Source organism: Dendropsophus ebraccatus, chromosome 5 (assembly GCF_027789765.1).
Source record: "Dendropsophus ebraccatus isolate aDenEbr1 chromosome 5, aDenEbr1.pat, whole genome shotgun sequence".
Lineage (NCBI taxonomy): Eukaryota > Metazoa > Chordata > Amphibia > Anura > Hylidae > Dendropsophus > Dendropsophus ebraccatus.
The window spans coordinates 95,125,793-95,138,121 of NC_091458.1; the positions used below are offsets into that span (position 1 = coordinate 95,125,793).

Consider the following 12,329-nt stretch of genomic DNA (forward strand, 5'->3'; position numbering starts at 1 on the left):
CCTACGCTGGAGACAAGAGTGGGGCTGTCTCTGGAAGAAAGTGGCAATGTTTTTATAGCACTGGATAACCCCTTTAAGTTCAATTCATGAAGTTCACAAATTTTGTGTTAAAAATTCACAAACATAGCAAATTGAAATTTTAAATTAGTCACTCCTCTAATATCCTGACCCTTTTTAGTAGTTTGCCCTTTTAAGTATTCCTTTTATTTCTTCATGGGTAAAGCTGTGACTAAGTGGATTCATTCAACTAACTGGCAAGGAGAAAAGGATCATTTCCTTCTCCATATCTCTGTTAACTATCTCTTTTACAAACTAATGCTATGTCTAACAAATGAAGGATAAAACGTTGGATGACAAAGAAAAAAAACTTTATAGGAGTACAGATATGAAAATTTCCTTTCACTCTGGTTTAACATTTCCTAAGATGTGTATTATGAGATGAACAGCTTAGAACAAAAACATGAATCATTGATACTCTGTAAGGTGATTTATGTTTTAGGTGTCTATGTGTGGCCACCCAATGATGGTAATGTTATTTCATCCTTTCGAGGGTTTTGCTAGTATGTCACAATATGTTATTGAATCTGTATCATGAGAAACTGGGATCCTGAACTAAATTCTAGGGAAGGGAAGGGTGGACACATCCATAAGTTTTGACTAATTTATAATTTAGAGTCTGATGGAAGAACAGCAGCCAGAAATACATTACCTAATCTTTAATGACTTCTAAAGATATACTATAATCAAAAATGTAGTGATGACAATCACTTGGGTTAAAGCCATGGTTGAAATAACAAGGCACCACTTGAAATTCCAACCTGCTATCAGTTTTATACTACACCCATCATTAATTTCCAACTGTATCTTTATAATCCAAAATTATAGCTCTGCTATGTCATAATACTAGGAGATTAGATCACAAATTATACATTGTAACAAGCCAATAATCAATACATACAACATGCGATATAAATATGTCAAAACACCCAATTCATGATACTAAATCAGAGAATGTTATCAAAATTAAAGATATCTCATTCCTGTCACAAATTATTAAGCAAAAATGACAGGGCCACCTATGCGCTGAATATCTGTGCATCTGTCCTGAGCAGGGGCTAGTTAGTATTGGTGTTATGTGCATGCTGTTTGCGCAATATATTGTACTGTAAAAAGTGTATGAACTACCGGTACTGTAACCCAAGCTTTTCAGGTTCTTCACTGGTAATGTTTGTCCATACCTGGGTTATTTGAAAGACAGCAAAACAAATAATTTTCCCCATAATTAAATTACATTGGTGATGTCCCTACTGGAAGACTTTAGTTTGTAGGATGTTTGTAGCATAGCAGTGCACATAACTATGGCACAGGAATAATACTACTATTCTCAGTATCAGGATCAATGGTTGATGAGCCTTCTTTATGGCCCAAAATAAGAGGTAATGTCACAAATGATTGGTGGGTGGTGACAGGGCCATCACAGATGGAGGCAAGCAACAATGTTACTAGGGGTATGATGGCCGCCCAATACACATAGGGGGAGATTTCTCAAACTGGTGTAATATAGAATGGTCTTAGTTGCCCCTAGCAACCAATCAGATTCCACCTTTCATGCCCCACAGATTTTATGAAAAATGAAAGGTGGAATCTGATTGGCTTGATATAGCTCCCATATAGTGAATAAAAAGGGCCTGTTCACACTACAGATTCGGCACAGAGATTTCAATGGGAACCTCCGTCCGAAGACTCTGTGCCGATTCCCTCCTGCTATATCTTTAAATGGAAGAGAATTGACAGGTCAAATCTTTGAACGGAGGTGCCAGAGCCCTCCCATTCAAAGAGATAGCAGGAAGGATTCGGCGTGGAGTCTGCAGACAGAGGTCTCCGCTGGAATCTCTGCGCCGAATCCGTAGTGTGAAAGGGCCCTAATAGCTGTTGTTTGCAGCGGCCATCAAAATAATGTTCACGCCATTTAATCGGGGCCATTATTGTGCGTGTGTTATTTAAAGTAGTTCATACAAAGTACATTGGGGGAGATTTAATAAAGGGTGTAAAATTTAGACGGGGGCAAACTGGCCACAGCAACCAATCACAGCTCCTCTTTTCTTTCACCAGAGCTGGAAGGTGAGCTGTGATTGGTTGCTGTGGCTAGTTTGCACCAGTCTAAATTTTGCACCCTTTGATAAATCTCCCCCATTGATTTCACTGTTCTTTTCCCCATTCTTTGTATTAAATTAAAGGAGAAGTCCGGCGAAAATTTTTATTAAAGTATTGTATTGCTCTACAAAAGCTATACAAATCACCAATATACATTTATTACAGGAAATGTACATAAAATGTTTTTTTTTCTGTGCACTTACTACTGCATCAAGGCATCACTTCCTGGATAAAATGGTGATGTCACAACCCAACTCCCAGAGCTGTGCGGGCTGTGGCTGCTGGAGAGGATGATAGCAGGGGGACACTGAGGGACACAGGGCACTGGAGAGACACTAAGCATCCCCCTGTCATCATCCTCTCTAGCAGCCACAGCCCACACAGCTCTGGGAGTCAGGTCATGACATCACCATTCTATCCAGGAAGTGAAGCCTTGATGCAGTAGTAAGTGCAGGGAAGAAAGCACTTCATGTGCATTTCCCATAAAAAGTGTATATTGGTGATTTGGTGATACAATACTTTAATAAAAAATTTTTGCCGAACTTCTCTTTTAAATTGACTTTTCAATTAAAGACATTCCCAAATAGCACTTGTCCACTTGAACAAGAATAATGTTCCAGCAGCCACTGAAAGATGCTAAACCACAGACTCTATTTAATACTCAAAACATTGCCCATTGTTTTGAGTATCAAACTACAGCCAGAAAAAAAGAAGTCATGTGAACGTAGCCATACAGAAGTGGCTGCTTGATCACAAACAAGAAAGTATCATTGTTTGTTGAGCAATTGCTACTTATAGTTAATCCTAGGCTTGAAGGAGTAACTGCTTTTCTGGATGATTGCAGTAGTGTAAGTTAGGTTGTGGGATAAAGGGATACTTCACTGGGAGTGTATTGCATTGCATACAATTGTAATAACAAGGGGTTACTTTTATAATCAGCGGGAAATGTGAGACAACATAGGTTACATCCATTGCACTAATTTCATCAATATTGTTGATCTATTTTAGCAGACATGAGAATATCTTGTTAAGGACAATAAAAAATTAACTCCAACCATTCATACTAGTAAAGATGCTATTGGTTGTAGTCTGAGGTTGTGTAAATACTGAACTGGCGCAATTGGGTAAGATATCATTACATCTATGTTTGCCATTAGTTATTCCGACTTTCTCAATCCCACTCTGTCAAAATAGGAATTTCATGAAATTTGCAATGTTCAGACCCTGAAAAATATTAGACACATTCCATATAGTTGAAACCACTTCCTACATGTCTTTGCATATACTATATGAATAAGAAAAATCACCCTGAAAAGGTCACTGTTTTGCTAGCTTGGGTCTTTCCATTTTGTAAAGTAATACACAAGTTAGCAAAATGTAATAATTTCCATTCTGAAAAGAAAATATATGAAATATAACAGTAATCGAAGCAGACTATTCACAGGTGGAGACGGCCTTAAAATTCATAATGAAAAACATCAGACAGGGTAAAAGTGGGTAATGGCTCCTCGCTTCAGTATTGAATGTGACTTTTATTTGCTGTACAAGCATCACACCCACCATGGGGCGTACAATATTCGCTCTGTCACTTAGAGCTGTCATTATATAATGATATGAGAGTGGATATTGAAACACAGATGCTCTTTGTCCATGTTTCTCTTATTTCCCTTGATTGTTTTTTGCGCAGTGGATTTGAAATCCTAGATATATTTAGCTCGATTCTAAATTAGATTTGACTACATGGCAAATGGATATGGCTGTAATGTGCTAGAAAGCTGTGAAATTATATATTTACACTCTACAGGTAATACATAAAAAGGTGTATTTTTTACTGGCCACTGTAGTATCTGTAAAGTGTAATAAGTCTTGGAGATATCAAATCAATAAATTTCATTTGTTTCAGTTCTAGAGCATTATAGCATTTCACATCTCATTTCCGAGAACTATAATGACTTATGTTCAATCGTTCACACTCAGGCCACGAGTTGTCACCTTCATCTCTTTCACTGAATAAAAACGCTGCTCAGTATACACAAATTCGAGTGAATCTTGAACTCCTTATGTTGTAAGATAATTTGAAACAGACTTTATACTCTGCAGTAAGTAATCCTACTGAATTAGTCAGAAACTAGTAGCATATGTGGATGGAGACAAGCAGTCGGAAGATTACCATTAAGAAACTATATTCCTTTGTGGCAGGAATTCTAGAACCAGGTTCTTTATAAGAGAATATTAGCTTAGATATTTCCTGTACTTGTTTGGTTTTCTGACTATAGCAATACCTTGTAAGATATACAGAGTCCCCAGATAGTTCTTAGTTTTAGAGTCATGGAGTTTTAAGCCAATAGAGTCGGAAAAAACCTACTATTATCTATTTCAGACAGTTGTTTTGCAGATTAAATGCATAGTTTCACTATGTTTCTAATCTAACTTTTGGCAAGCTTTGCAGCTTGTAATGTAATTTTTAATGCATAGCCTGAAGAATTCATTGGTGCTGAAGAATTCAAAAACGTTTCTGTCGACATGTGAAAAAATGATCAAAGTTTTGGTGTTTAAAATGTAAAAGTAAATAAAAAGTTCTAAAATAGGAAAACTCATTCTTCTGTCACATTTCACTCTTTGCCCTCTCCGAGACTGTTAATTTAGCAGGATCACATTCATGAATACTAAATACAATAGGCTCGAATGCTTAGTGGTTACATTTACGCTAAGTTGCACTTTTACTTAAAGAGGACCTGTCACTAGTTGCTCGATCGAGCATTGGGGTGCTTGATCTAGCTTGATGCTCGGGGTGCTGTTTAAATATTTGCCCTACAGTACTGACACAGAGTGGTAGCACAAATTATAAAACACTTTGGGGCTCTCAGCATCATCCTTTGTTATTATGCCAAGAGCACCGGAACTGTTTAAATATTAACTTAAACTTTTGTATATTTTTTTACACATCCTTTCAAGGGAAGAAAGAAACAAAAATTGGAACAAAAATGCAATAGGTTACTGCAAGACACATTAGAACCGGGGTTATGCTATAAATCCTATGTTAAAAGGGTCTGGGTGCAATATAGATGGGACATACTGTATATGATACAGTATTTATTCAATGTTGTCCATGACTCTCCCATGCTGCTAGTTTGTTCTGCCTCCAGGTGTTTATTCCCTAAATCATGTACATACTCATTATATTGAGGTTTTATAGGGATTTATTGCTTATGAAATTACAAATAAAGATTCCTATTTTGTTAAGTGATACATGTGTTATGGCACATATTTATTTTTTTTTATTTTGGGGTTAAAGAATAGTTCATGACATGTACAGACTGGTACATAGGGATAGAGGACCCTGCATGCCAGGTCATATAATCTACAGGAGTTACACAGATATTAGTTTAACACAATAACTTTTTTTTTAAGTTATTACCAAAAATGTTTGCCATGGTTTTAGCAGCTCTGAATAAGATTGTATTTGCTACATAACTTGTAAGGAACTTACAACTTAAGGCTATGTTCACACTACGTAAGTTTCCGGCCGTAACGCGTTCCGTGAATAAGCGGCCGGAGACTTATGTAGTTTGCATACAATGGAAAGTATACGGTGTACGGCTGCACAGTTCACACTACGTACGAACTTACGCCCGGATCGTACGCGGCGCCATAAAAAATGAACCAGACCATTGTTTGAGGACGAAAATGCCGTAACTTACGCCCGTAGCGTTACATGCGGTCCCTTACGTAGTGGTGATTTCTTCATTTTTGCAGCTTTTTGTGCCGATCCAAAAGGTTCTGTGGGGTGTCTGGGGCTAGGCAAAGTTTTCCAAGTAAAAGACCGCTGTCAGATCGCTACGTAGGGCGCTCGGGAAGCATAAGTAGACTACAGGCATAAGTTCGCGGTCCGTACGTAGCCGGCCGCAGGTGGCGTAAATCTCCACGCAGTGTGAACATAGCCTAAGGCTTGGCAAATATTTGCTGTTATTTTAACAACGGCTGTTGCATTGAAATAATGGCAGTTATTTACTGTTATATGGCGGCCATCCACTCAATTTCAACATTGTGTGAACAGATCCTTTCTGTGTTTTTAATCCACTCCTGGTTTTGGTTGCAATATGAGGACCACAATACTAACTGAAATATACGTAGTGTGAACTCAGCCAAGGCATACATTTATGCATATGTGACTTTTTTTTAAAGCCAGTACGACTATTTGCTTTATGTATTGTGTGTAAGTACTCTTCAGTGTAATGGGAACCTTATTACAAAATAGCAAATGGACCTCCCCCTTTATATTTTAAAGTAAAACACCTGGGGGGGGGCAGTTATCTGCTGGAAATTCCATTTTATGGTGTAGATAGTCTCAATTCATGTAAATATCTTCACAAACACTGGTTCTATGAATATTTATTTGCATCGGGCCCCACTGTGCCACTTGTGCCATAGGGGGGGGCTTAACTGGGGATGCGGCTGCTCACAGAGAGTGCAAACTTTGTGTTCACTGCATGCAACATTTTTATGCCAGTAAAATGTCTGTGAAACCTACGCCAGCTCAGAGCTGTGTGTGAACGGAGAGGCTCTGGGTGTGCATAGGATTTATGTAGAGGCATACATAAATGCTGTGAGCCTCTGCCACGTGGGGACATTATTAAGCCTAACACAAAAAATGCTGGACTTATTAAATGTCCCCCTTACTGGTCATGCAGTACAGTGCATGTCTGCGACCCCTCAAAAATTACTCACCTCATCAGCAGTAAGATAGATAGATAGATAGATAGATAGATAGATAGATAGATAGATAGATAGATAGATAGAAAAAGGGGAGAAGCCGCACCTCCGATTCCAGATAGCGGGTGCTGTACGGAGTAAGTCCCTTGGCTCGGGATCCCAACACGTATCAAAAGAAATTTCCGCAGCACACCAGCATGTAGTAAAAAAAGGAGTGGTATTTATTGCATGTGGCAAAAAACACAAAGCAGGGATCCCTGTTTTGTGTTTTTTGCCACATGCAATAAATACCACTCCTTTTTTTACTACATGCTGGTGTGCTGCGGAAATTTCTTTTGATAGATAGATAGATAGATAGATAGATAGATAGATAGATAGATAGATAGATCCTTAATAGTCTTACCTCACAGAAGGGGATTGTGGAATTTCCCTCATGTTAGGTACTGAATAGTTTCCTTCATCACTTACTTTATGTAATGCTGAATTGTTACAACATGTACTTTGGTGATTCATCTGGTAAAGATAAAAGTCATCATTTTCTGCACTGAACTTTGCACCCGACACTTTATTTGCATTTGTCTAAAATATGTGCCACTGACTCATGTCCTCATTCTGCTACCTATCCATTCTTCCAGCATTGAACATGTGTTTATTTAAACATTCCCTCCTCTTCCTTTATCATATGACATGAAGAGCTCCAAACATGAAGATGTGGTATGAAGACAGGGAACACTGACATCTGATTCAACTCTGCTTGGCACAAGCCGCTCTGCTTGGATCTTGCTCACATCTGCGTCTTATCAACCACCTTGCGGCTGTCTGGACATGTTTAAAGAAATTACATATTGAACATGAGTATGTGTTTAAATGTAAGACTTCAGTTCAGTGTTTGATGATAGAAGTATTCAGTCCATTACTTATGTCACTTTAATGATATATTTATAATAGCATATTTTTATGGAACGGCATACTGACATTTTAGACTTTACAATATCACATTTCAGCCAACATTCACCATGAATTGCTGAAGACTGCTGTCAATATTGCTTCTCAGTTAACAAATATTTATCTATAGTTTCCTTTTTTTTCTTGAGCAACCATTTAAAAGCTATGGAATAGGAAAAATTAGTACTGCTACACAGAGACAAAACCACACTAAAAACTGCATCAAATGCCATGAAAAAGAATGGTATGTCCCTATTAATGGAAAATTCTAAGGCTTCATTCAAACATTCAGTGATTTTTCTGGGCCGCAAAACATCCTGCTACTTTTTTTCTGTGATCAGTGGAAAATCATCTGTATTTGCATCCGTAATTGCACCTGCTTCTGTATCCGTTTCTGTAAAATGTGAATAGTACTAGTTTGCATAGATTTGATCTATGTTTTTTTACGGACGTCACGGATGTGACATCCGTGCTGTCCATAAAAAATACGGATCCATACGGATCACTTCAATTAATAATCTGCACTGCAATCACAATCTGTACTAGGCTATGTCCTTTTTTTTTAAGGAACGGATTACGGATCAAAAAATTAACACAGACTGTGTGAATGGCCCAATATAAATCAATATGCTCTAAGTTGAACCGTAATTATGGATCCTCAATTACACACAACTTTACAAGACGTGTGAATGCGGCCTAAGACTCTAACTTGCTGTTATTTTCTATAGCATTCGAAATGCTGAGGACGAAGGTAATTTTCTTACCTTTATGCTCAACACCATTTTCTCTAAATTTTGACTTTAACCCCTTAACGACATCAGGCGTAAGTATACGCCCCTGCAGGATGGGCTTCAACGCAAATGGGCGTATACTTACGCCCGATGTATAATGTATAGCAGGCCATCTCTGCTTGTCGGCACAGGGGGTGATTAACCCCTCCCGTGCCGACGATCGCTGCTATATGCTGATCAATACAGATCAGCATATAGCAGCTGAAAACAGCTTTCCGGGTCATCGGTGACCCGGTGACCCGGAAAGCAATGGCGATTGGTGCTGTCCGAGATAGCACCAATCGCCATAAGTGTCCCCAAGAAAGATGGCGCCGATGCCACCCCCGCGATCGCCTTGATAGGCCGGCCAGTACCGGCCGGCCCATCACAGCGATCATACTGCTCTACTGCCCCCTAGCAGCTGATCAGTGAATATCATTCACTCATCAGTTGCTTTGGGTTAAAAAGATTTATTGATTTTTTTTTCCTATTTTTTTTCTTTTTTTGCGCCCTAACGCCGCTGAGTGCTGATCAGCATTGCACGTAAGTGCGCCGGCAACCCCCCCCACCCGCTTTTCATCCAGCAATGCAGGAGTTAACCAGAGCTCTGCAGGATTTGAATGTTTCAGCTGAACTTGATGCTGGGATCAGGGCTGGTCCAATCAGCTGCTGGACCTAGCCTCTGATCTTGGATAAATAACAGCTAGCTGCTCACTTCTCTGATGGCTATTTCGGTTCATACCTGGATCCGAGCTTCCCTTCCTAATTCCCTCTGATTGCTCGACTTGTTTTCTGACCTTCTGCCTGACTTTTGACTATCTGATTTGGTTGCTGGTTTTGTACTGTGTTGTTCGTTTGGTTCTGACTTGGCTTGCTCACTATTCTATATTGTGTTTGTCTGTCTGTCCTGTTTTGTGTTTCACATATACAGCGTAGGGAACACCTTTGTGGTTGTCTGCGGCGGCCTAGGGCCGACTGAGGCAAGTAGGTAGGGACAGTGGGTGGGTTAAGACCTAGGGCCCACTTACTTGTCTTGTCCATACTGTCCTGCCCTGACAGATATGTAATTTGTTTATTTATTTTAATTTTTTTAAGTATTTTTCTTTTTATAATGGACAAGGGGGTATATTAAACTTTTATTGGGAGGGGGGTTTATAATGGATTTTTTAATACTTTTATAAGCTTTTTTAATACACTTTTTTCACTATAAATTATGCAATCATTAGATTGCATATACTGATCTATGCTATAGCATAGTATAGATCAGTGTTATCGGCGATCTATGTATAGAGCCTGCCTGAGAGCAGACTTTATACACAGATCGCCGAACCGACAGGACGGAGATAAGAGGCTTACCCCCACCTGTCGGTACATGCGATTGGGACCAGATGTTTGATTTGTCACTGAATATCTTAAACGCTTAGATTGCTGCATTTAAGGGGTTAATGAAACGCAGCTGCCTCTCATTACCTCCGGCCCCGGACATTGATGTGCGCATGACCGCTCTCACTGCAGCGGTCCGACACACATCAGAAGCCCCGTCAGCTCAGGAACGTATAAATACATTCCTACTGCATGGGGTATGTGCAGTAGGAACGTATATATAGAGATTGCTGACGGGAAGGGTTAAATAGAAAGTGGTCTATATTATGCCTTTTGCGACACCAAATTTATCAAAATCGCACACACATGGTGCATCTTTGCATTCGCGCCACTTTAAGGCATAATTTGTGCCGTTTCATTCACTTGATCCCCCCAAGTATGTAAGTATGGTCAGGCTTTGCACTTTTTTTTAAAGAAGTTTCAATTTATAAACTAGAAGTGGCACTGAAAATGTGCGTAGCAATAGAACTATTCTGAGGACAGATGTGAGTGTGCAAACTTTAGAAAAGTTGCAAATTTCCCCCTTAGTTCTTGAAGTTGATTTATGGGAAGGAGAACTACAACAATGGAGAAATTGTAATTTTTAGACAACTCGGCTTGTGCTTCTCCATAAAGTAATGTGGGATGTTTTTGGTATGCAGTGGATTACACCCATCAAAATTGGTTCATGCAAGGTCAATGCCTCAATGCATCCCAGGTGTTTTGATGGCATGTGTTGGGATGATACTATATAAGGCAAGTGGTTATAATATTAATTCAATAAAGGTGGAATGTTAAGCCATATTGACACATTCAGGATACTGTCAAAATTTAGGTGCAGATTTTGAATTTCAATTCTAACAGTCTCTGCAAACTGCAAGTCTGCAAACATTCTCCTGTTAATAAAAGTGAATGGGTATTTTATTTCCCAGTCACATGTAGACTAATGAATTCCTTGAATTTTAAAATTCACAACATGTCCATTATTGTTGCAGATTTTGCAGAGGAAAAATATAGATTATTCCGGTTAATTAACGGCTAATTTTCACGTGGACCACTCAGCATGTCTACAGCAGAAACAATAGTTTTAGACTTGCATACATCACATGTGAACAAAGACTAAAGAAAGAAGCACTGGGTTTTTATTGTATTTTGCATATTCTATGCTTATTGTTACTTTAAAGCTTTCATTGTGAAATATTTTATTAGGAATTTACAAGTAGCATCTGAAATGTGATGTCAACTATGGGAAAAGTATTCCCCAAGTTGACAACTTAGAAGGCATCACTCATCTGTCCATCTGCCGCTAATGACACCGCCATTTGTTGAACATGTGTCATGCTGTCCTGTTGTTGCTTTTATCCGACAGTGTCTTTGGTTATCAGATACCACTGGACATCTTGATTCTGTCTTACCTGATAACCTGAATGAAATGTCCTGTCATCTAGTGTCATGGAGATAACAGCAGGTCTGCAATATTTATTTATTTAGTCCTCTCTCTGCCTACCGTATGTGGAGTACACAGAACAATGCCATGGCTCCTTTTTTTGTAGTTAACTGTTCTCAGGTGCATTCGTTTTTTTTCTTATGTCTACAGTATATACTTTTAGTTCCATGTATAAGGATTTTGACCTTTTTAAACATTATTGCATACTGGTTGATAATCAAGGGCTTAGGTATAGGGGTGCAAAGGTAGTAGTCATACCCACATCGTGCCTGAAGGGTCAGAAGAGCCCACTTTCCTGTAAGAAGAATCCACAATTACAGGTAGAGCCTATTAGCCCTATTAGGTCCCTTTAACTCATATATTCTGTCCACAATTGCTTATTAGCCTATTTATTAACCTATTGTATATATAACCAATTGTTGATCTGTCTATTTATTAACCTGTTGATTTCCATGGCCCCATACACACCCATGGTTGGTACGCATGCATATTGGGGCCTTGAACCATGCCAAAAAAACTGTGGCATGTCATAATTTGAACCACCCATTCGATTCAGTGGGTCAGTGCAAATGTGGGCGGTTATGGATACGCATCTGTAATCCTGTCTGTTGTTGCGAATCCACGGTTAGGGTGCATTCACACGTACCGTATCGCTGCTTATTTCTCGTATTTCTCGAACTCGCATGAAAGTAGCTGCGTTTTTGTGGTGTTTAACTCGCCTGGGAAAATCCGGTGAAATTCAAGACTCACATGTAAAAATCTCACCAAACACGCAGTGAGAATACACATACATTGGCTTGATAGCAATCAGTATCACTGTGGATTTATGTGCGAAAAACTCGCAGCGATAAATACACAGCGATACGGTACGAGTTAAGGCACCCTTACGGAGAGATGTTATGGTGCTTTTAGACGGAATGATTATAGTTTGAATTTGC

At 39.1% G+C, this 12,329-nt stretch overlaps 1 long non-coding RNA gene across 2 annotated transcripts in view; it reads right to left on the minus strand.

Moving 5' to 3' along the window:
- The window catches only part of LOC138793683 (uncharacterized), a 29,243-nt gene extending 21,911 nt beyond the window's left edge, over window positions 1-7,332 (minus strand). For both annotated transcript variants that reach the window (XR_011363316.1, XR_011363315.1), the window contains exon 1: window positions 7,271-7,332. This is a non-coding gene — a long non-coding RNA (uncharacterized lncRNA). The remainder of the gene's footprint in view (window positions 1-7,270) is intronic.
- Between the last annotated feature and the right edge of the window lie 4,997 nt (window positions 7,333-12,329).